At 36.0% G+C, this 20,675-nt stretch overlaps 1 protein-coding gene across 4 annotated transcripts in view; it reads left to right on the top strand.

Moving 5' to 3' along the window:
• Positions 1 to 20,675, top strand: part of lrp4 (low density lipoprotein receptor-related protein 4) — a 92,279-nt gene that overhangs the window by 17,129 nt on the left and 54,475 nt on the right. The window lies entirely within an intron of this gene.

The raw sequence follows: 20,675 nt of genomic DNA, 5'->3' as shown, positions 1-20,675 counted from the left end.
GAGGATGGCTGGCACATGTTTCGTTCCCAAATGCACATTAAAGCGACTCAAACTCAGAGCAGATACAAATGGAAGTGTTTACTGTGAAGCGAGCCGCTCTGAGATGCTGCAAATACACCTCCCTGAAATGACTTTTTTGCAGGTTGGGATGTCTGAAAACACAGTGCTGCACTTCACTCTGAATCATGCAGCGGATATACTCCACCGATCAAAAGTTTTTAATGTTTTTGAAACATTTAACTCACCAAGGCTGCCTTTATTTGATCAAAAATATAGTCAAATTAATATTGTGAAGGATTGCTACAATGTAAAATAACTGTTTTCTATTTGAATATATTTTTCCCTGTTATGCAAAGCTGCATTTTCAGCATCATTACTCCAGTCTTCAGTCACATTATCATTCAGAAATCATTCTAATATGCTGATTTGGTGCTCAGGTACATTTCTTCTTATTATTATTATCAATGTTGAAAACCATGATACAACTACCATTCAAAAAAGATGAAAAGAAAATGAATTAATACTTTTATTGAGCAAGGACCTTTATAATGTCTCAAAATATTTCTATTTTTAAATAAATGTTGTTCTTTTGAACTTTCTATTCATCAGTGGTTACCACAAAAATATTCAGCAGCAACACTGAGAATTATAACAACCATCATTAAGTAAGCATCAGTAATAGTTGATGGTAATAATTAAGCACAAAATCAGCATATTAGAATGATTTCTGAAGGATCATGCTGAAGAAAAAATACATTGTGGCCGTGAATTAAAAATTAGTTTTCTCGTTTTAGTACATGCTGAAGAATTCAGCTTTCCATCACAGGAAACTATTTCATTTAAAAAATATAAATATAGATATATAAGTTGTAACAGTAATTCACAATATTACTGTTTTACTTTTTTGATCAAATAAATACAGAGACTTCTTTCAAGAACATTGAAAAATTCGTAATTATTCCAAATCGGTAGTGTGTTTATTTAAATAAGTCAAAGCCTTTGTGATTTGATAATCGCACTAATCCATATTGCCATTTCAATTTTATTTTGATTAATCATGCAATCTTTACTTGTCTTAACTGAATCTCTTAGTTTGGTTGATGCATCATGACTCTCATGCTTGTTTTGCCATTAGTTATGACTTTCCCTCATCCCAGCCTTCTCGTAAGTTTCACGCCAGCTGCTTGGAGAGACTGGCCTAATGCACCTTTCTTGAGCCATTGTCTGATCTGCAGCTCTCTTGGGGAACCCCTTCCCCCTTTTCTTTCCTCCACTGGCCCATCAGCTGTGCCCAGTCAATAGCAGTCAGTCCCTCTGGGACTCTCTTGAACTCGCACTCCGTTTTAGCACGTCCTGTCTAAAGGACGCACGGCCTGTCTCCTTTTGTTCTTCCTCAAATATGATCAGAGCTTTATTTTCTTTGCACTTGTGTCTAGAGAAAATGACACATGTGTTCCTCGCTGGACTATTGGTCTTTGACAGGTCTATCAATCAGAGGCCCCATGAGCCTTCGCCAATACAGCTTCCATTCTGCTGCTCTAAAATGTGTATCTCTGAGCCAGCGAGGGCCTTTTGTACTTGTGTGGCAGGTGGAAGTCAGTAAAAACTGACATTGTGGACACTGAAAAAAAATTGCTAGTAAATTTCATGAAATAATTACAAAGAAATGGCAAGCAAGACATTGAGTAAAAATCAAGTTGAAAGACTGACAAGAGTACTTTCTTGTAAAACTTACTCTAATATTTGGAGAACTAATTTGTAACAGACTTGATGTGTTTGAATACTGCATTTTCTCTACTCTTTTCCTTAGCCATTTGTTGCATGCAGTTGAAAGTGAATTTATTAGGAGCACTAAAGGCTTGTTCACACCAAGTGTGATGCCTATAAAGATAATTATAACGATTACTATATTAGTGTCCACGGTATAGCGGACAGTATCTTTGTATTTGTTATAAGCGTGCGCCAGGCACGGCTCCAGGATTCCAGTTTTGGATTGGCCAGACCAATTGTGGGTGGGCCTTAAATCAAAAACGTTATCAAATCACTGTTTAACCTAATAAAAATGCCTGACTAATATACTGTTATATTATCTGTGCTTATATAATAGAGATTTTAATAGCTTGATGCTCTTTAAATATTTTGTTGCATTTTAAAACTAAACATTTAGACTATTTTAGCACAAATTATGAGCTTATTTGCCGATTTTTAATAATTCTTGACAAAATTAAAATATATTAAGTTTATTTTATTTTTGAAGAAAAGTTTTGGGTGGGCCTGTTGAAAAGTGGGTAGCACCCATAACGCCGTGCCTGGCGTGCGCTCTAGTTTTGTCGGCTGCTGCTTTAAATGGTCGCGCTCTTTAAATTAGGATGGATTCTGATTGGCTGTCTATGTTTTTATCGTTCCTCAGCTTGAAAAAAAATCTTTCTGAAAGTGATTCCAACGATATCTTTTCTCTGCACTGTTATAGTTGTGGTGTGAACGCTGCTATTCTTTACATCTTTATCATTATCTTTATAGTTATCGTGCTTGGTGTGAACAGACCTCGAATCATTTGTTTAGCTGATCTTGGACTTTATACCAACATCTCGTCATGCATGCAGAATCACACAATCTTTCGGCTACGATGTGTAGAAATTATAAGATATGCAGATAAAGTAAGTATTCAGCTGTGATCTCAACATGGCACACAGATTTAATAGGCCACTGATGTGAATGGAGTCTCATGCGAGTGTACATTTTTTAAATGGGGAAAATGTAAAAAAAAAAAAGCATTAGAACACACTAAAGCAAAATGCCTAATCTAATAAATAAACTTTCACTGTCAATAGCCATTTAACTCAAACAGACCTTATCCGTCTCCAGGGGATGGTTTATCTCTCTTACCTTGCCACATTAGAGAGACACAGGAAGCAGTAGCTTGAGACAAATGGCTATAATGAGCTAGGTTTATTCTTAAACATGCTCCTGCACTGCAAAAAGAATCATATTCCTAAAGGATTAGTTCAAATTTTAAACGACTAAAAATATCATTATAAAAGTGCTCAACATAACTCATGCACTATTATCCAATCCATACAATATATATCTGTGAGGAACAGACCCTGAATTTATATACACACATACTTACTCACTCACTCACGCACACGCATGCTAGTGGTGAATATTGGGATTTCAATGGCCGATTAGGAATGCTCGGTGGCCGATGACTGACATATGCATGCATGCAAGGTTTCTCGGTGGCCGACGACTGACATATGCATGCATACAGGGTTTTTCCTGGCTTCAAAAATGGTCTTCGGTGGTGGCTGACGAACAAGGTCATCCACATAAAACAGCACACACACAACTGCATAAGTAAAGTAATAAGTCTTTATTTAATCTTGAAAAACTACACATCTTTAGAAAGGTCAAAGATGACGTGTTTAGCTTATATTAAATATCTTATAGTGACTTTAGTAAAAAAATATATATATATTTTTTTATATATATATATATTTCCATATGGAGATTCGGATCACAGTATGGGGCATAAATATATTTATATGTGATGCTAAATTCTAACCATTGCCATAATATAAATAGACATATAATATAAATACGCATAGAAATACCTGAGTGTGCTTGAACAACTTAGACGAAGCATATATGATTGTAATTATGTATTTGTTTGGTTTCGTTGGTCTCTTCCCTGTGCCTTTGTTGCTTCTGCATCCGCATATGTCATAAATGACACATACTCCGGTTAATTCGTGAGATCGCTCAAACTTCCTCAGATCGCATAATTCCATGGAAAATGTATATAAATTCTTTCTAAAGAAATAAAACATAAAATATGATAATATAATAGTATTTTTTTTAAATGTGTAAGCCTTTGGACTTAGTTTTATGCATTGCTGTGATCACAAATAAATCGAAGCTGGCGCCACTGAATAAGTATGTGTTTTCTTTTTATGTGAAATAATGATACAGTTTGATTCAGCATGTTTGCTGTGCACTCCCGATCTAGTTAGTTTTCAGTCCTCTAGCTTCCCCATGCTGGTGAAATGGTGGGGTTGTGTGCCGTCGTTCTGTGTTTTAGGGCAGCGCTGTGGGGGCCCGACAGTGGAAAGGCAGCTTGATTTTGGCCTCGGTGCTCGAGGTCCGACGCTACTGGCCCCGGCCGGCACGTTGTTAGCCCTGGTTCACACTGGCCCGACCGTGGAAAAGCGGCTAATCACTTTAATAGCCACTGTTTTATGCTGACGGGAAACATGAACACCAAGGTTTTGTGTGATCTTGGTGTCACTTTTCTGATTTCATCATGCTAACATGAAACCTTATCCTTTTTGAATAGTCTCAGAGGAGGTTACGTTTTCATGAAAAGTCGCTATAGCTTTATAACTGTTGTTTGTTGTAGTGATTCATCGTAGATCATGCATTGTGTGAGCACATCAGACACCATTTTGAGATTGTATGTAGGGTACCTTTATAGTTATGGAAAATTTTTACATTGTTGATTCATCATTGCTCCTCGACGTTAAACTGCTTTTGTGTGTGTGTGTGTGTGTGTGTGAACCTTTCAGGAGTGCTAAGCTGTCTTTGAGTCCTGTGGCGAACTGGCTTTGTTAGTGTTTTGGTATGAGATTCAAGTATTTCCTACCTACAGCTTTCAATCAATCAGCCTCTTTCTTTTTGCTTCCTTCTTTTACCCCTTTTCTGTGGCTCAGGTTTTCTCCGAGGTGGGGGTTTGGGAGATGGGGGGACATTGAAAAGAGGGATAAGAAAGTGTGAGTTTCACGACTCCCTTCTACTTTTAACTGCAGCTCGTTCTGCCTATGGTGCTTTTGTTGGGCCCCTCGCACCCCTGCCGAGCATTGTGGGACAAACCCTCCCCAGTAAAGGCTTGTGGGAAAAGCTGTGGGTTCACTCATCAAGGCTGACAAAATCAAAAGGTCCCCAGGAATCTGCTTCAATCTGGAATAAGCGAGCAGTGAGTTTCACTTGACAACTAATAGAAAACTGCTCTTTTGAATTATTATTATTATTATTATTATTATTATTATTATTAGGGCCCGGGCACTGATGGTGTGAGGACCCTCTTGAAATTGCTCTGTTTTTTTATTAATATTATTTATTTTTTATATTTTTAAATGGAGCACATACTGTTCATAAAATGTAGTTGTTCATTAACAAAATTATTAGATGCTAATGGCAAAGATGCAAAATTACAAAGGGTTTTGCGGACAGAATTGCAATTAATCACTGTTTTTGTTTAATAATTGTTAATCTGAGTGTTTGATTGGTTTGCTACCTACCTAATTGTGATGCAATAACAGCCAGATAGACAAAACTGTGCAATACACAGTAGAGCTACACGATTATGACAAATCATACTTGTTGATTAGTTTACTCCATACACCGTAAAAAAGTATTCTTTAAAGTTGTAAATTAAACCAATATTATTATAGTTTGTACAATTAAATACAATTTTAGTCTTTCTACTTTCTAAATTTCACATTCATTTCAATGTTACTTGCCTTTTTGTTTGAAATTTGCACTCATAAATTGCTAGTAAATTTCACAAATAATTGCAAAGTAAATCTATCCCCATTTTTTTCAGTGTAATTGTGAATATTAATGTAATAGACTTTACATTCAAAGAATTGTGTAGGTCAATTTCATGCCATACACTTTTCTGCACGTTCAAAAGCTGAAAACAATTTCTGAATTAGATTATTGCTGTTACGCAAAGTCGAGACGTTGTTTTGATATCACTATATCAATCACTATTTAAACATGGTTGCCACTGACAAAACTCAGCCTAGTTGTAAAACGCATTACAATACAAATATTTTCACAGAAAAAAAGCCCTTTCACAACAAACCCGATGCGAAAAAGAATGAGACAAATGGTGTATTCGCACCAAGAGCGAAATGAATGTGCGTCAGGCTAATTAAACATGAACGTTATGTTCACCTAAAGTCATGTCGTTATTTATATGGTCTTATTTACTGATTGAAGGTCAACATAAATAACATTGGTAAATAAAGTGAGATTAAATCCATAAAGTGTTTTTGTATTATTTTAAAGTCGGCATGAAACTGAAGTTGAGAGAGTCTTCTCTTCGCTATTGTGAGACATGATGTGTACGGATAAATAATTTCTAATAAATACTGCAATATTCCATAAAATTTTATGTTTGCATAAAGTTCAGTCTTTGTAATTCCCTGTGCATTTTTTTTGTAAAGCATATTGAATCTGATTTTGTGGGCACTGTATAGGGCACTGTTGCAGAGAACGAATTCAGAATGTAAAAGATTTGGTGAAAATGTTGATGGAAACAGTTGATCTGACAATTGCGGGCATGATGTTTACAGTGGATTTGATGACTAAATGACTTATGTTTTTATAGCACATCAAGCTCTTATCTAAAATATGACATAGGTTTCCTTTAAAATGATATAAAAAAATTCTTACCGCAACTTTAATTCTTAATTTTATTTGTGATATTCCGATTGCTTTGGATGTCCTGTGTTTTATTTGTGTAGTCTTGGCCACATGCACTCTATTAAAAGCACGCCTGTCCTTGTAGGAATTCCTTTGACCGATACTTTTCTGAGCAAATGCCATCACCATATGAACAGCTGATAATTTGGGCTATTTAAAACACAGTATGACTGTCCACCTCCTGCTAGTAGCTGTCTTATACATACATACATACATACCCCCCCCCCCCCACACACACACACATACATACATGTGTGTGTCTCTGTGTCTCTGTGTCTCTCTCTCTCTCTCTCTCTCTCTCTCTCTCTCTCTCTCTCTCTCTCTCTCTCTCTCTCTCTCTCTCTCTGCAAAAAGTGCATCAATCTGGGGCCAGTTGAATAAACTTTGCCACTATGTTAAGACTGTGCTTAGACTGAACTAGTTTGACCCACTAGCATTTTACCAGGGGGTAATCCATCCTACTTTTCCAATTCAAATTATACAATCTACCCTTTTTTATGTAACTGACTTTAAAAAGTTATGACCAGTCTTGAAGATTTTTTTTTTTTTTTTTACTTTTAAGATTTGTCTAAGCCGTTTATGCAACTGGCCACAGTAATTATTTAAAATGGTATTTATCAGACGATTCCACAAACTTTTGCAAAAATTATCACATGAACAAATTGCTTTTTTATTTAGTATCGTCTTGAATAGGCTCTTTCACTTAACAGATTTCTTAAATTCAACAAGACAAAATAATAACTGAATTTACACAAGTCAGTACAAAAGCTTACAAAAGCTTACATCTCTTTTCATTCACACAGAATTGATGTAAAAGATTATGATTGCCACTTGCCTACCAAAATATCCCTCTGTCACCCTTTCCCATTCAATGGCGAGCTTTAAAAGCACCATAAACATACCATAAAAGTAGTCCATGCCATCTTTTCCTAGTCTACTGCTGATACGCGTTTTGGTGTGAAACAAATGTAAGTGTAATCATTATTAAAGCCGCGTTTGTCTTTTCTTTTCTAATGTGGCGTACATCTGAGTGAAACGGCTTCTAAAAAAAACAAAAAAAATTGCTGGATCTCTTGTGGGTGACAGGTTGTCCCGCCCTCGCATCCGTAAACATGTCATCAGAGAAGAGATGTTGCTGCAAGAGGGAGGGGAAGTTTTATTGTTTAAAGATTATGAGGCACATGAATTAAAAAAATGATGTGCACGGATAGGTCAGTTATAATAAAAAATTAAATAAAATTAAATATTGATTTCTGCCAGTCATGCTTGTTTGAGCTTAAAGTGAATGTTCACGTTTTTTTCATGAGTGAAGTAGCATTGGTATTGCTTTTGTCTGAAGTGCCATTTATAAGCACACCCGAAAAATATAATAATAATATTATGTCTGAAGGTGTTCTGTGTGATGCATGTAATATGTATTAAATGGACACAATATGCACAGCTAAAGACACTTTTTTATTTTTTTTAGTGACTGTAGATTGTGAAGCCCCTTGACTCCAGGCCTGCTAGCATGTACTATTCTGGACAGTGTTTGAAACTTTGTATTGCTGTCACTTATATGATTGCCTCAAGATGAATCGCTTGTTGTATTCCTCATTTGTAAGCATCTGCTAAATGAATAAATGTAAATGAAATGTAAATTAATGAAAGTCATTTGTATAATGACTCCATCGAAAGGAACTTTAACTCCAAATTCACTGAACCCTTTTACTAACTCCCCAAAACATTTAATTTGGCCACATGGCCCCCTTCTGTTGTGCACTGAAAGAAAATGAGAAAGACTCTTTACGTGGAAAGAAAAGATATAGTGTCCCATTAACCGAGGACAATGGCAATGTCTTTTAGGCCTGGCCTAGCGGGAGACTGTGCTTTATGCTACAAATGATGTTTAAAATGCTTAAAATGCATTTGAAATACTGTGGGAACTCCACAGAGTAAGTTAGTTGGCATTGCGAGAAAGCTGCCTAAAACATGAGTGGCATTTGCTTTTACATGCACTTACTGGCTTGCTCTTAACCCATGTGTACATGCGGCTCAGTCGGTAAGCAGCTTTCTCCACACCTTTCCATTTCTTTCTCATACCTTTTCACACATACTAGAGTGCCGTTTATGAGTGCGTCTTAATCAACTTCCTAGCTCACGAATCAGTATATCATATGCACAAATTCGAGCACTGGTAATGACTTTGGCTCAGTACTGACACACTGATGACTAAATTTCGGATCATATGTATAAATATTTGTGACATAAAATGTCACCACTGTTTTTTTTTCTTTTCTTCAATTACATACAGGTCTGGTATCTTGATTACCAATATCTGACTTTTTTTTTTTTTTATGCTTTCCGGGAAAAAAAGTATGTGTTCTGTTAATGTCCCAGGAAAATTTTAGCAAATTTGAATTAAAGGGTTAGTTCACCCAAAAATGAAAATTCTGTCAGTAATTACTCACCCTCATGTTGTTCCAACCCCGTAAGACCTTCGTTCATCTTCGGAACACAAATTAAGATATTTTTGATTCAATCTGAGAGCTGTCTCACTCCGCCATAGGCTTCTAAGACATTATAACTTGCTGGCCCAGAAAATGTATTAAAGACATCGTTAATATAGTCCAAGTGACTACAGTGGCTCAATCTTAAGTTTATAAAGCGACGACCTAACCCTTAGGTGAACTAACCCTTTAAGTTGATTAAGTTCACTACACTCTAAAAAATGCTGGGTTGTTTTAACCCAATTTTGGGTCAAATATGGACAAACCCAGCCATTGGGTTACATTTTTATAATACATTTTTAATCCAACGTATGGGTTTGTCCATATTTGACCCAAAATTGGGTTAAAACAACCCAGCATTTTTTAGAGTGTACCTAGCGACGTGTGTACACGCGCACACACCACTGATCTATATATTATCGTTTTTTTTTTTTTTTTTTTTTAGAACAAGAAGCAGCAGCATTACTATTGCCTCGGAGAAAACAACACGGGAATAGCGACAATTGCATATAATAGCATATAAATTACTACTTACAGGGCTTGAATTACAACCTGTGGGCAGTTTTTCTACATCCTTTTGTGAACGTCGTTTTACACTTGTATGCTGCACACCGGATCATCTTAAAAGTGCCTTCGGTGCTACCAATCTCTCTATAACGGCCGTTGGAGCCTCTGCTGGTAGGGAATCGTAAGATGGCCGCTCGAACACTTCCGGTGGCTTCACTGCCTGCTGGTAGTTTAGAACGTCATGAGCTACCCAGTCATTATATAGATCAGTGGCGCACACACACACACACACACACACACACACACACACACACACACACACACACACACACACACACACACACACACACACACACACACACACACACACACACACACACGCACGCGCGCACTGCTTTATGCAATATACATAAAATGTAAATCTTATGCTTAGGCGTGGCCTGTGCAAATTAATAATGCTCATTTAGACCACAATAACCTTGTTTCATAACAAACAATAACAGTTTATTATGAAGTATTTTTCATGGTAGTATCAAGGTTTTCATTTTGTCAGCTCTTGGATATTGTGCATGTCAGCAAATATGGATCGGGCATCGCTGGGAACGATGCACAGAAAATGTCAAAGAATTGATATGAAATAAGGTCAGTCAGGGTCCTGAGAACTCACAAACATGTGTGAAACTTCATTCCCTGTCTTCTATTTCTTTTAATTTGTTTGTCTTTCACAAGACGGATTCAGTGCTGGAGGAAATGCTGATGCTGAACATGGTGGATGTATTGAGCAGGGCAGAGCAACATGAATTGTTCAGAGCACAGGCAGTATTGTTCATCTCTGTCTTTTGATGAAGACAGAAGCTTTCACACAGCATGCTCTGATATCCTGCTGGGCTGGCATGGGAAAGCCTTCTCAGTGGTTGATTTAAATTAAATCTGGATGATAATGCTGAGGAAAATTGGAAGATTTAGACATTTATTTACGAACAATATTTTCTATTGTTCGTAAAAAGGTTGTGAAATATGTTTATTCAGAACTCGTACTAAACCCTCTATCAGTGTTCAGTTTCATTTTCATTTAATTAAAGGGCTAGTTCACCCAAAAATTACAATTGTCATCAGTTACTGAACCCATAAGACTTTCATTCGTCTTTGAAACTTTGCTTCGCAAGAACCAATGAGGTTTGTCCTCGCACGTCAAGCAAGCATGCTTAAGCTTCCTTTTACCATATTTGAGTGCTCTACGTTTGTTGATCAATATGTAAATAAAAGCCTAGATTAAATCTAATAATCATATAAAGTAATAAACCGCTTGATTCATATCTCGCTTCAGAGTTTTGGGCGAATAGACTTTGCATGGAGGGACAGAAATCTTGTGTTCCGAAGATGACCAAAAGTTTGGGAAAAATAAATACAGAAGTTTCCAACATATTAACACGGTACATGGAGACCAATTTTTACTTTCTGTCTGGGAATAACATCAATACAGTGGCAGTGCCCATACTGGTTACAAGTCTTAAGTACATAATTATTTATTTTATTTGGCAGCTATGTGTATTTTTCTTTCGTTGTGAAAATCTTTATCAGCTGATAGTATCATATGGTAATAAAGCAACACTGTTTTGCTATAAGCAATTGTATTATGTTATACATGGCTATAACTCTGGCTTTAAAACCACTTTTCTTTTTATTCACTGTAGAGGATGCAGTACGTTACATTTTAAGTAGTAACAGATCTGCCACTTTTGCTGTTGGTTCTGCGGCTGCTGTACTGTATTTCATAATCTTTTTTTAGTTACAGCTGTTACCTTTCTTATTACCCTATCTGAAACAGGAAAGATGAATACAGTTGCTAACTAAGTAAATGTAAAAGATTTTCAGAAACAAATAACAGAAGGAAAAAACAGGATTTCTTGAAATCAGTTCTAACCTATGAGAGCAGAGAGATGAGCTGTAGTTCAAATGAAACAAAAGTGTCTTTGTGCGATGAGGCATGTACCGCAGGGGAACAAGTGACCCTTGAAGAAAACCGCTGCTTCTTCCTTAAGGACAGGATGTTAGTGAGTGTTGTCAGATGAGGGATTAGAAACAGGCATGATAGATGTCTGTTTGAGCACATCTGTGAATTTTTTTTCTGAGAAATGTATGAGTAGTATCATTATGAGTGGAAGACATTGTGTGTAGATAAAGAAAAACATCTGATAAATTTTTTCCTTTCATCTGACATAACATCAAGACTCAAAAAACTGAATCTCATTAATCTCCAGTAACTTTTGTATGTGTGTGCCTGTAACTCTGTGACCTTCTTTGTGAGTTTAGCTATCATCTTGCACTTCTCAAGGTGAATTCCTCCCTGCTGATGGATAACGACAAATGAAACATCTGGCACTGTATGCAAGTCAAGAAGCCTTGACTTTATGCACAGTGGCATTTATAGTCCTTAGCAGCGGGCTTTAAATTGATGCAGGATTTTAAATCAAAACTTGTGGCAATGCAAAGTGATGCACACTGTAAATGTACACAAACTCATATATATGTGCTAAGTTCTGGCAACCAAAAATGATTCAAGATTTGCCAATCTTTGCAAGATTAGTGACGTAAAAAAAATCATGACACTTCTATTATGGTTTTTCCGAATATTCCCTTTCATGCAGTGTGTAATATAGCTGTTTGTGAATGTAAACATTCTGCAAAGTTGTAAAGTTTTAATTGCACGATTAAGTTATTGTCTCCCAAAAGAAAGAATCGACTCAACCGCCTTAACGAGCCATTTTTAATTCAAATCCGACTGCTTTACGGTTCTACGTCACTAGATAAGACAATTGCATAACGCCCGCTTATGTTGTACAATGTTCGCCCACGAACATCTTGACCAGCCCTTAAACTTCATTTTACTGACGACTGCTTCTCAAATCTCGGAGTTCGCAAAACGCTTGCACTTGAAGGATGGGTCAGTACCCAGCCTTCTCCTGCTCCTGAATCACAACCTCGAAGTATGAATAATTATTGATGTATATATTTTCTACCGGGTGTTCAAAATATGTCGTTTTGTATTGTGTAAGTTTCCGGCTAACCGACTAACTCGCGTTATTTCTGTAATACAGATGTGGGCCACTATTACCTAAAACTGTTTCAAGTTAGTGCTGGGCTAACATATGCGCTGTTATTGATAAAGTTAATACAGTTCTCGCATGAGCACTGCAATAAATTAGAAATATACACATCAGTTGTTAATGGACATACACTTGTTAATGCTGATGGTGGGGAATTACAGTTGCAACATCTCATAATGTACCTCAAACTGAGTAGCGTATTGCTGAGAAACGTCCTGCTCAAGTCACCCTTGCGATGGAGGTTCGGGTTGAATAACTAGTTCTTCAAATGTTTCATCATCGGACTCACGCTCGTATTGTATGCTAAAATCGACGCCATTGTTACTGTCTTTATAGTGTGTACCGTCGCTGAGCTTTAGGAAGCCTCCGGACGGAGCTGACGTTCAGTTATGGTAATGGAAGTTAGCTTCTGACGCGCGCTGTAAGCGGTAGACCAATCACAACAGACTGGGCCATCTGGCCAATCAGAGTAGAGTAGGCCCTTGGAAAGGAGGAATTTAGAGTTGACTGATTCATCCGACGAGTCGTTTGAGAATCATTGAACAATGTGGTGATGTGCAATGTATATTATGTGAAAATTAAACTTTTTTACCTTGATGCATGTAAACCTGTTGTAGGAGACCTCTAAAACAAAATTAGGGGCCTTTAAAATAGATATAACCAGTTTAGATGGAAAGGATCTCTAGCTGAAAACGTTACTGTAGCTACACCCATTAATAGACACAGTACTACCTTAAAAATAAACTCCAGCACAGAGCTACAACAACCATAATGAACTGATCCTTCACAATATATAATGCTTTACAATGTACTGCATCAATAAAACACCATACTCATCTGTTGAGAAGCAAAAATGCCCGTCTACAAAAAGTCAAGCCAATATTGACTCTCATTTTATTTCGAGCTCTGTCACGTTCTCTTTTCGCCTACTCTTTTCTCCTCGGTACTTGAGTTTTTATTTTTAAATGGGTGATTCTCCGGAGGTTGGAGACGGCATGCTCCATGTCAACCTTTCTCACTTTTTTTTTTTGACAACTAACCTATGCCACTCCCACGCCATGCGTCAAAAGTAGGAGCAATTTTTCTCTATTTACGGATATAACGGACAATTTCCCACAAAAAACATCCCACCCGGTCTAAAATATAAACGCTTATAATAAGATAAAAACACGTTTTGGAAGGATTCATAGTGTATTGACTCATTGTTTAAATTTTGGTCATTCTGAACATAGTGTACTTTTAAATGTTCCTTAAAATGAGAAAGGTGTTTTTTACATTGGTATTTTATTGGGACTATCTCAGATAAACACACCCCTAAACTGCTTGTTCGAATCAAGACCAACTCGCTTTGAATCAGTCAGATGGTCTAATTGGGCTGGTCTTGGCCAGCTGCAAAGTGTACTAGACTTCATGCCGATAGTCAAGTTTGGCTATAGAAGATTGTAGGTTATCCAGACAAGCTTCTTGAGCCTCAAGACAAATCATTTCAGCGCTGGAATTGTTTAGTCATTACATCTGCTTGGATCAGCTTGATCCAGAGATGTTTCAGTCTGTGTGTGTAGGGAGAGTTTGCTGATGCATGCGTCCTGTGAAAGGCTCTGTGGGTGGGCTTACTTTTACACTGGTGTATTTCTGAGCTGTTCGCTCAGACAAGAGCGTGTAGCAGTGATTGTAGAATAGAGTCAAACAAGTATTTCGTAGTAAGAACATCAGAGGAATGTGGCAAACACTGACAATTAATAAAGGAAGTCCAGATGAGCAGCCAAAAGAAGAGATAATGCAAGTTAGTTGAAATGGTGGTGATATTTCTTCATTATTCTCAATATTTTATGATCATGATATGTAGTAGTATTAGTGTAGGTGTCATAATATAGAGATCTACTTAAAACATAAATGAAAAGGACTAAAATGTATTAGTTAAACATAACTATTGTATAATCTATTGAAATGTTAACCATAGTAATCTGTAGTACTACAATGGGAGATTAGGATAACAGTAAAGTAATACTTTGGAATGCCATGGTGAATTATTAAAATATATATTTTTTTATTTTTACAATGTCATAGTCACATTTATGACCATATTGTTTTGTTAATATATACCTTGACATATAATTAGTGGTATTAGTCTCCTTTTAATCTCCTGTCTTCTTTATTCTTCCCTAGAGGACAATTTAAGTGTGGCACTACTGATTTTGCATGACAAATGAACTCAAATGTTTTAAAATCTTACCCTTGCTTATAGTGGTTTTACACTGTTGCAAATCGTTTCAGCTGACTGTAAAACGATCCAAGATATTACGGATTCCCCTTCCAAATTGAGACTGAGTAACTTTTAACTGCTATGAATTGAATCCAATTCCATTTGATTCGCCCTTTTCAGAATACATATTGTTCCAAAAGCAGCCAAAACAGACAAATAGTCTGCTTTATAAAAGAGGCAATTCTTAGGTTATACTACATTTGAAGAAATCTTGGGAAGAACAATGACAGTTTGTCTCCCCCTCCAACTGCCAACAATTCTGTGGTTCTTTGTGAAGAGATAGGACTTGCGTCTGAACACAACAGCGGATTCCTTATTCTGCACAAATACATTTGGAATTCGGGTCAGAGGAACATATGGAAAAACACACCAACATTTTTGTGAACGTATGCGCACTTTATTTTTTTGCCTCAAATATTTATGAAAAAATGTCTACTCAGGCAAACAGCTGAAAGCAATGGTGTGCACTGCACATCGAAAAATGACTCTAAAGGGGTCCCTTGTGTGTTAAAAACTGACGCCTATGGGTCCTGACCAAACGTCAATATAGGTTTGAAGTAGAGAGATTGAAATAGTCTTTTCTTGTAGAACTCAATAATCTTTGTAAATCATTTTAAAATATTTTTTTATAATTTTACAATACTATTTCAGTATTTCTACTTCAAAATTTCGTTTCATTCAATGTGTTGTGTGCCATTTAATGTCTTTGTAACTGTGTAATTAATTGTGAAATTTACTGGCAGTTTCTGAGTGAAAATTATTTCGAAGTAAATCCTGCACCAATTATTTTTATTTTTTTCAGTGCTCAGTTTTTTTCATGATGTCAAATTTTGTATTTATAAAATTTGGTTCACGAACTTCACGCAAGTTGTCTGTACTGTCTTGCTCAGAAATCACTCAGTCTTCACAGAGCATTTCAGGTGTTTTCAGTACATTTTGTGCAATGACAGACCATGTTTCTGTTCATTTCCCCTAATAACATACATTAGCTGTTTGCAGAATCATCCTGCACATGCTAAACTTATGTCTAAACGTGTTGTTCTTGAGGAGGGCACCTTTACCTCTTACGCTACTTAGTTTGCATCTGAAACATGCAAGATGAGTCCCAACCGAGTCGAGGATACTAATGCTGCATTTTGAAGTCCTTTCCTCTCCTTTCACGTTCATGCCACCGTTACACTTCCCCCTTTCCCATTCCTTCAGCCCACTGACTCTCAGCTCTGCCTCAAATGCAGGCTAGAACAGCCAAGTTCATTAAAAATGGCTGACTGATGGAAAAGAACCGACACTCAGCGACAAGCCCTATTTTTCTTTTCCAGTCCTTTTCCCTTTTTTTTTTTTTTTTTTTTAACCCTCTAAATACATCATATCTTTCCCCTTTACTGTACCCCATCATTCAAAGCTTAAACTCTGAACTTGGCATCTGCAATAGGATACCCTTGTTTTAAATCTCAGACAAATGTCTCTTTCCATTTTTTTTTTTTCCTATGGGGTTTTAAAAAAGGGGTTATTTTACAGTTGTGTTGCAGATATTTTAAACTTTAAAGCCAAAAGCCAGTTCAGGTTATCTTTTCCCCCAACCTTTAAGAAACATTGTGAAGTGTGAACATCCTTCTCGGTTCAGTAAGAAGGGCACGGAAGTAAATAAATAAATGTTCACTTACAGAAGGAGATTTCTATCTGTTCAGTTCAGTGGAAAACTGTCCAGCAATGTTAGCTTATTTTGTGCTTTTGTTTTTCTGTATTACATTGTGACTGATTTATATTGTCGTCTCCAATTTGCACATTTGTCTGGAGGAAAACATGTGGCGTTTTCTACCCATTCTCCAAAATGCTTATTCTGTAGGGTCGCGAGGATGCGCGTTCAAACTTGAATTCTTAATTCACTATGTTTGAATGTGTTCATGATAAAATGTTCTTGTTTAGTTATTTTAATAAGAATTGTTTTGTTTTTTATTTCTTCTTATTGCCAAGTACCTCACGATATCATACTCATGACTAATCAAATCAACTTTATCATATTAGGTTTGATGTTTTATGTTGAAACACAGATCAGTTGTATACAGGGATCAACCAGTGTTATTTTATTGATGTATAATTATAGTTTTTATTAATGATTTATTGATGATTTTATATTATATTATATTATATTATATTATATTATATTATATTATATTATATTATATTATATCTGTTTCCATCTTGATTTAAAAGTTTTAGTAATTTCGTAGGTTTTGTCTATATATTTTTGAGTTTGTTTATTTTACTTCAACTTAAACTAAATGAAAATGAGAAATGTTGTCATGGAAACTAGTTTTCCAAGTAATGAAAATTATTATTTTTATTTTATGGTTTTAGTTTGTTTATCGCTCTTACTGTAATAACCCTGGTTTCAACTTGGACATTTTTTTGAGTCCAGTTTCAAATAAATGTTTCGCTCTTTTAGCTCTGAATTTTTTTCGCTCTTTTGAAATGAGCAAAATATATATATTCCATTTGTTTCATTTATAACACAGTGAATAGATTAACCAGCTTGCAGTTCTGCTTAACTGTTATAAACAAATCTTTCATTAGTGTTGACCTTTTTTAATGTAAAATCTTTCTTTTCTTGCTGAAAGGGTGGCTCCCGTTCATACATCCACAGCTGTGTCTTTTTTTCGCATTTGAGGGGTTAAGCTTAGAAGTCTGACAGCTTTCTGGAAAGACATGTTGATATATCTTTGTGGTTGAAGGGTAATTTTACAGTATAGAAATTAGAGAGAACGGCAGTTACACATGCACACACACTGAGGTATTGGCATTTTTTGTTGCCAGTGTCTGTAACGGAGAGCAACCAATGCCACAGGGGGGAAGAGAAGAGATTCCAGATGTGAGGGGTTTTCAGCAAATGGAAGGGAGGAATTGAGATGGAAAGCTGGAAAATGAAAAGATGATGTTTTGGATAATTTGAGTACAGACTAATCTGCTTCTCTTTTATTGTATAAGTGATCTCACTTAATTGGTCTCCTCAGCTTAGCTATATTTATCTGTTTTGAGCAAAAATAAGGAAATTAATAAATGATTTTTTTTTATTTTTTAGGAAATGCATATGTGGGTGCACCTTTGCACAACTTCATTGCTTTTAACTTCAGTCGGTCTTCTAATCTGCAGTACAACATTCTTTCATGATTAAGCATTTAGTTGGTATGATCTTAGATTGACAAAGAATTCAGGGAATCCTCCCACTTAACCTGTTTATTTCAGGTTTCTGCTTTGGCATAAAAGATACCCATACCCACTGGTTTTAGTCTAATCTAAACCATAATTATTACTGAAATACTATAAAATGACTCTAAATCAGTGGATGTGGACAATTTATGCCATGGTTGCTTGCTGGGATTTAAGCACAGAAAAAAAAAAAAGTTTTTGAAATAAAGGCAGCGTAATTAATTGATTTAAAAGCATTTGTTGCATTTATCAATTATTCAAAATGACTTAAAATGGATCTGAAAAACAGTATCCACAAATATATATTTGGCCAATTAAGGCACACTTCAAGTATAAATTTCACTTCATTTAATTGTTGTCATTTTGTTGTCACACTGATAAATGTATAACTTGAATGCATTGCAAAGGATAAAAGCATGCTACTAAATTAATATATTTAAGTGTTTTATCATTTAAAACCTAATAAATGTATTTTTGTGGAAATGTTGTGATTTTTAAAATCTATTTTAGCTCTCTTTTAAAATATGACGACAAAATTTCTAAGTTGCTAATTTCTTAGTGCCCAAATATGTATGCATGCATGGATGTAAATAATGTTCACTCACAGAAAGACATTTTTACCCGTTTAGCTTCTTTGAGCTAAAATAAGGAAATTCATAAATAACCTTTTTTAGGACATATGTGGGTACACTTTTGCACAACTTCATTGCTTTTAATTTGCACCTTTGAGATACGCTGTTGAAAGTGGATCGGGACCGAGCTCCACAACACACTTGTAGCTAATTAGAAGTAGGGGGCGTGTCCACTCCTGATGAGGGAGGAGAGAGAGTGAGCAAGAGGGAGATTTGAAGAAGGACTGTAGAAAGAGAGATGGCTGAGAGACATTACAAAAAAGAAAAGGTCAGAGGAATTTCACTGGGAAAAAAAAGGGTTATGATCAGGCAAGAGCTTTAGGATCTGTGTTAATATTAGAAGACAGAAGCGGGAAGGCCTGAATACGGATGCCGAGATTTGGTTGTTTCTGCTGCATACGTGAGTAACATTGGTTTTGCTATGTTTCACAGAACCATGATATGCTGGTGTTGTGATGTTAGCTACAGTAATAGGACAGTTTTGAGTGTCATTGTTTGTCTGGAGCTGATGTGCTTCTTGTGAACTCTTGCTTGTTGTTCATTTTTTGTTCTTTCCTTTCATCTTCAGCTATGATAAAGAGACATCCACTATTGCATTGCGGGTTTGTGCATTTTTGGGGCAGAGCAAGGAAGGGAGGAGTTTGGGTTCATTTCAAATGTCAACGTTTTTTCTTAGAAATTGCTTGCTGCACCTTAAATAATAAGTGTGTTTTTGTACAAATGTTGTGATTAAAGTCTGCTTCAGCCATCTTTTAAAATATTGTTACAAGCGCCCAGATTGCTTTGGGACCATGTATATAAAATATATTTAGATTTTATCAGTGATGTTGTTTACTCTGTTTTTAAAGATATTAAGGAGTTTTTGACTTTTAAAGAGAAATGGCAAGTCTTTAAAGCATACATGATGAATGTCTTGCTCCATTTAGTGACTAAACATGGCATATATAACTTGATCTCCCACAAGAGAAGGGCTGTAATTATTCAAGCTTGCCAAAAAGGAACACAGAACCATGTGCTTCTACATGCCAAGTTCACTACTTGATTCCCTACACTTTTTTTTTTTTTTCACTCAGTCACTCTCTTATAATCCTGTCCAAAGCAAGCATATTGTAATACAGTGAGATGAAGCAGAGGAACAAATAGATGCAAATGGTCTGAGTACATTATTTGCATGAAACATACATGATGAACCACATACTTGAATGAAGGGAGGTGGGCTGGAATGGTTATTTAAAGGCACTTCCCTAAATGATTGTGTTTAGAAGAAATTGCAAGCGTTGAAGCACATTATTGAGAGTAGTATTGTAATAGTCATTTTTAGTTGGAACAAGATGAACTTGTATTCACCGTATTGGATTTAAAGTGTTTATTTTGTCTGTGACATTACAAGGGTCACCTTTATTTTGTTAAATAATTTGCCTCATGTGATTTTGGGAACATAAGCCAGTGGTGATTCTCACAAACATTCTTTGCATTTCCAGATAGAAAGATGCAATCAGCGATTAAGACAGGATAATGATCTGCTGTTTGTGCCTGGTGAATCCTCTGCATTTTCTTGAACTTCAGATCCCAGACTGACAGCTAGACAGTGAGAGACCAAGAGGACGGGGGTTTTGAATTGAATGGAAAAGAAAAATGATGTGTTTTTTGAAGATAATTGGGATTATTATTTGTTGCTGGATGGATGCATTACAGTGCAGTTATCACAGCATGTTATAATTTGTCTTTACAGACACAAACTTTCAACTCTGGGACTCCTCTCACATTTTAAGTATAACAGTGTGAACTAACATATAACTGTTGTATTGACAAAAAAGTTTGGAACTAAGTGTTTAATTGTTTAATATTTAGAATTAAATGTCTAATTCAGACCCTTGAAGTACTTTAAAATCAAACAGGACAATTCTTATTTCTGTCTTTTATAAACACACACACAAATTCTGCCTGGCTAAAAAATAATTCGATGTTTGAATTTAAATAA

Source organism: Rutilus rutilus (assembly GCF_951802725.1).
Source record: "Rutilus rutilus genome assembly, chromosome: 3".
In the NCBI taxonomy this organism is placed as follows: domain Eukaryota; kingdom Metazoa; phylum Chordata; class Actinopteri; order Cypriniformes; family Leuciscidae; genus Rutilus; species Rutilus rutilus.
Note: the sequence above shows the minus strand (reverse complement) of the source record. Positions and strands in the feature narration are given on the sequence as shown.